A 6,000-nucleotide genomic window follows, 5' to 3' on the forward strand; every position below is an offset into this window, starting at 1 on the left:
ATCAAAATAAAGCACAGATGGTTAAAAAAAAAAAAAAAAAAAAGTGAGTTGGTCAACCATCATTCAGCTCTCCTTATCACAACCAGCTTGATTTAAGCCCACAGGAAGTCGAAGCAGTGCAGTAAGACAGGCTGGTCCATGCAGATAGCCCTCCCAGACATGTGCTGCCGTTTATATCACTTCACATCTGTTTCCTGCCATGGCAAGACGCACACACGCAAGCACATGCAAAAACACCTGCGACACATAGGTGCATCTCTGCCAAAATATCTTACCAAAGTCGAAAAACTCACACACCCACTAATAAATCACCTTCATCAAATTGTATCAGAGAATGATTTTTACTATAATAATAATTAAAAAAAAGTATTCAGAGCTCTAAAAGACTTAATTTAGCACATATAATAAGAAAAATAGCATCATAAATAATGAATACAGTAAATCCGTGAAGGGGCTGCGCAGGTGGGCAGCGGGGTGGGTGGGGGTAATAATCTCTGAAAAACCCACAAAAATATCGAGGTGCAACCCAAGATAAACCCCGTAACGCATGGATTTTGGACCCAAATACAAATCCGCGATATAGTGAAGCAAAGGACCACTGTATACCATCATACAAAATTTTGGTTAGAAAATATTTGTAATTAAATAATTATTCAATAAATTAATAATAATAATAATTTCTGAATGTTTGTTATTCAGTCCACTAGATAAGCTAAATTGATTAAATAAATAATGATAAAACAAATATGACATTAAGATAAAAGTTATTGTGCAAATTTCAGACACAGAGACAGACAGACAAACACACACACACACACAATAGAGTTCAAGTTTCTATTTTGTGCAATGTGCTATAGCTGCTGAAACGATTTTCAAATTTCTCCAACGTGGAACTAATAAAGGTTCTTCTAATATTATAAACATTAATTACATGACTGTAAAATGTTAACCTCATAAGCCCCATCCTCTCAGCTGAAGTATGCCGTGACATCCGACTTCATTTCTGGTTTCTGGTACTCTGTATCTGTGTACTCTCTCCAATTCCTGTTTGGCAACATTAGCTAGCCAGTCATGGGCTCGTAAGTAGCTGGAGCGTTGCAAAATAGTCTGCACCAAAGCATTCGCCGATACGAACAATGGAAAACAGCAAGGTGAGGGGCAACTGTTCCAATGTGGACACGCTTTCCATAAAGTTAATTTTTTAATTGTCTTGGTGGCCTGACACATTGCTGTTCTTGCATCGGGCTACCGTTTATGTCGGCTGCTGGATTATTTTTTATTTTATTTTTTTATATTATGTGACATATTTTAATTAGTTTTGCGATTAGTTTTAGATTTTTAGATTTAAAGGCACTCTTTTTTTCTTTTTTTTACAAAAGTTTTTTTTCTCCATTTTTAGTTTTATTGTTTTGTTAGATATAACCTTGCTGTGTATTCCCCGACTCCCTACACTTTTACCAAATGCAAAAATAGTGGTCAGATTTCACTGCCTGATCACCTGGCAAATTTTTACCTTCTATTGAATACACTTATAGCGCACATCACTACATTGAAGAGTTTGTCTTGTGAAAAAAAAAAAAAAGTGGGATCAGTGCATCCCCACTTGGGAGTTGATTAAATTATTCCAGGATCCCCTCCACCCCTTCAACTCATCAATCTCCATTTCTCTTTCCCGTTGTCTCCGCCGTGGAGTCTCCCTTTCGCTGCGTGTTCAGGATGTTGTAAGGGGTTTACGTTCCTAATCTTCCCCAAACAAACATGTTTGAGGCTTAAAGCAGCCAGGAGAGGTGCAGAGCACGAGCACGGTCGTCCCAGAGGGCCAGCTGTGGAAGTCATTACGCCCCCTGCCCCCCAGGAGGTGATCCACCCAGGCTTATAGGGAGCCTTCAACCGAATTACCCTCAACCATCACAGTCCCATCATCAGAAGACTGGTGACTCTTATCTCAGCTTCCCGTCCTTCATATCGGCCTACTGGCAGTACCATCACTCAAGGGTCATGCAAAAAAATGTTCAGGTGCAGTGGGAATGTTGCTGTAGAAAACAGCACCAAAAACTAGATGGATATGTGACATATTGAAACCAAGTAATAGGCACTGCAAGGAAGACGTGAAGAAGAGTATTTGAAGAAGTACGTCACAAACGTATTCTTTATATTCCGATTAGAATGAAACCGATTTATTTACTTTGTAACCAGATTTGCCTACAAAATTGGATAAAATGGAAAAGTCTCAGTACAGACGCTCCCCTACTTACGAACATTCGAGTTGCGAACAACGGTACATAAGAACATTTCTGCGCGTACAGTATGTCGAAAAATGTTTGGAAAGAAATGCTGTAAGTTAGATTTTGTATTGCGCGTAGTGCTTCTTTCCGCCGCTAATACCGACGATTGGCGCTGTGAGAGCTCATTGGAGGCTGAGCAACGTGGCGAGGAGGAGGAGGAAGAAACGCCGGTCCCCATGAAGCAGGAAATAACTTTTGAAGCCGATTCCAGCGACGACGAAGAATCTCTCATGATATAAAATCCTCCTCTTCCTCCTCCTCCATCATCTCCTTAAGCATCGAGTACATCTTCCAAAAGTAAGTTAAACTTCATTTTATTTATCTTATTACGTACATGTACATACTGTGTGTGTCTCTCGCTCTCTCTCTCTAACATACGTAGTACAGTACAGTACTGTACGTATTCTCTCCATTTTATTAAAAGTTTTTTTCAGTACAAACCAATGCAGGTTACTTGTACAAGCCTTAAACATACTTATATAAACCTTCAATATACTTATATAGGCTTTAAACATAAATTATAATACAAAATATAGCACTGAAGCAACTTACGAACAAATTCACCTTACGAACGATCGTCCGGAACGTAACTCGTTCGTAAGGTGGGGAGCGTCTGTATGTGCTGCACCCTGATTAAAGGGTAGTAGTCATTGGACACCCAAGGGTGCAAATTTAGCCCCTTTTTAAAAGGGAAAAAGACGAGCGGAATGGTTCGGAAAGTAAAAATATATTTACGAGCCAGCTTAGCGTTCAGTAGCTCAGACAGCAAAAGCAATGAATGTGACAGTCACCATACGTGCTGTTGGCAGCTCACTTTCTTTCCAACCATCACCTAAGGGTTCTTATAATAGGACCACTGCCTCAAACCTGTTGCTGAAGGTTATGAAAAGTTGAATATGTCACCATCAGACACCGAAGTAACTCCACTAGCTCAAGAAAACAATGCAGTGCGGGGTAGCTTGTCAACAACTCACGCAAGCGAGAGCGTGTCAGCCTTGGATGCCGACGCGTGAAAAAGGTAGAGATAAGCAGATGTCTTAAGAAGAGCAGCAAGAGAAATGACAACTTTACTGCTGGGAGACAACTTCCTCGCATACTCATGGACAATGTTAGCCTGGGTGTGAAATCCAGCAGCACATCAATGTTTTATTGGTCTTTGTAAAACAAGCTGCACGAGATCTTACAAGCAGGGGAAGGAGAAAAGGGGGTTGATGGAAGCGGGAAAGTCACAGTGTTTGACTTTATGTGGCGTCCTGGTGTTTGATGGTTCACTTTGTTACTCGATCAGCAAAGTATCACTACGTGTCAAAGTGGTTCCGCCGACCCCACAGCAATGGTGACTCCCAGTCAAAAAGAGGCCGAAGTGATACTCCCCCACTAAAAAAAACAGTGGTTGCTATTTCAAACAACACTCAATGAGGGTGCCTAATCACCCAATTGCCACCCGTTCTAGTAACGCACTTCATCTAATTATCTTTGAAACTCGGCCTCTCAAACAGTAGAAAATCAACTACTGTCCTAAAACTAATGAGGGAACACTATACAGAGCCGAGCCTAATTCGTGCATGCGAATACCAAACAATTCTGCAAAACCGCCGGCAAGAAATTCAAGTGTGAGATGGGAAAGTTCGAGCTGATGTTAATAAATACAAATCAATGTTGTGAAGAGCGGATCGAGCAGTTGATGAGTCCTTTCATTGCCGATATCCTCATTCTTGGAGTGATACCATCTGCATCCTGCTCCTTTTGCTACATCCTATTGAACTTTGCTCCTTCAGGACCATCTACCTCACAGGAACTTATCACACACTACAACTTCCTGTGAAATAACTTATCAGGGTGAGCAGACACAAGTAATTATATTTTGCTTTTCAGAGAAGACAAAAAACTAATGGTTGAAATGAGTCTGCAGGGCAAACAGACAGTTCGAGCAAAAAAAGCTGTGGAGGACATTATTTTAACACACTACATATTCCATCATAAAGTATAAAACTGCATTTTGAGACTCACTACTAAAACTGAATGCACAACATACTGGTTGAGAGTACAACCTTGTGTGTCTGAACCTGCATCCAAATCTGATTTAAAATGACATACTGGACTGTTGAGAAGCAGTTAATCAAGGTTTCAACAATCCATTTGTTATCACTGATTGTTAGATCCTCATCCATTTTTTTTCTTTCTTAATCTTTTCTGTCTCACCTAGTCTTACCAACATATCTGTGCCCCCTCCTGAGTGGTGGCTGGAAGTTGGATTAAGACCTGTAGCCCCATGATGAGAGTGAGACACTAACTACTGCTGGCTCCTGAAGATGCCCGTTTTTAGATTAGACTAAAAATGCTGGTTGCTAATTAAATCTAAATCTCAAATTCCAAGCTTGAGTAAAAAACAAACAAAACAAAAACTCATTTGCGTTTAAAATGGAACTAAGGATCAAACTGGCCCTTTATCTATTAAACTTCTTTTTGCAGGCTTGTTGTTTTGGGTTATTTAAATCACATTGTGCTCACCAAAACCTGGAGCCGATAAAAAAGAAGGAAGACATGAATTTGGTCTTGAATACAGCTGGTTAAAAAATATAGTTGGTTGAGATCGCATATTACCACACTCTACCAGCTGCAATTAATAAAATGGGTTTCAAGGTCAAACGCTGTGGGTCACAAAGATGATTCTGTAATATTGAATAATGTAAAGCAGCAACAAGCTGTTCTGTTCATGGTTTTTAATCACAAACCATTTAAAGGTACGTCTTTAAACCATGAGTTAAAGAAATGTTCTATTTTTCCGCAAAACAGTCACAACTGGTGAAAACAAAATATTTAAATGTCATAATAAAAGCAACATACTTGAGACCATCCCACAATACTATTCCTGTCCGCCATGTGACAAGAATATTAAATCAAATGATAAACTTCCATTTTTGAATGACATTACAAAGTGTCCCCCCTATGTAAGTTGTTTATTTGAGCTGCCGTGGAGCACTCACCCCTATGACACCATAATGTACACAGGCTGTTGGTGGGTTAAGGAGGGTTAAGATGCAGATGAAATACTAGCGTGGTAATGTCTTTGAAGGGTAAATCACCGAGTTGCTGCGCTGCCCAAAGGTCTTGTGCCGCGCGTGCGAGATGCCCCGAATCCATCTCAGGTCACCTCGCTGTTTGACAAGTTTTATCTCAGCCATATGAAACACACACACACACACACACACTAGCAGGCTGACAATTACCAAAAGGAAACCTCTGCAAGCTACCCTTTGACACTAAAGAGCTAATGACAACATGTGTATAACTAAGGAGTTGATAATCGCGTATTCATGGAGCCGAGCGTCTCAGCAGCATGTCTTAAAACAGCAAGCAACAAGTGCAGCTGTATTGGCCAAGAATTGCTCAACTATAAATTCAAAGTTAACATTTTACACACAGTCATTAGCATTTTATAAAAATACATTGGGGACCATTAAAAAAAAACGGTTCAATAGTCAACTGACTAAGTCCCATGTAGTGTTTAGTCTAAAATTTAAACTATCAGGTTCAATGGTGATAAGATACACTTTAGCCAGCTGGACTATCATAACAGCAGCCCTTTCAGCCATTGATAAGGTGCTAAATGGTATTATCGGTGATATCGAGGCACCAGGCTTTTGACCTCCTGATCAGCAAAACAAGATCACTGAACAAGGCAGAAATCACTGGCTGAGCAAATTGCTGTTTT

At 40.1% G+C, this 6,000-nt stretch overlaps 1 protein-coding gene across 3 annotated transcripts in view; it reads right to left on the reverse strand.

The window, feature by feature from the left end:
* The window catches only part of klhdc3 (kelch domain containing 3), a 90,279-nt gene that overhangs the window by 9,433 nt on the left and 74,846 nt on the right, over positions 1 to 6,000 (reverse strand). The gene's annotated exons all lie outside the window — the stretch shown is intronic.

This window comes from Vanacampus margaritifer, chromosome 12, assembly GCF_051991255.1.
Source record: "Vanacampus margaritifer isolate UIUO_Vmar chromosome 12, RoL_Vmar_1.0, whole genome shotgun sequence".
In the NCBI taxonomy this organism is placed as follows: Eukaryota; Metazoa; Chordata; class Actinopteri; order Syngnathiformes; family Syngnathidae; genus Vanacampus; species Vanacampus margaritifer.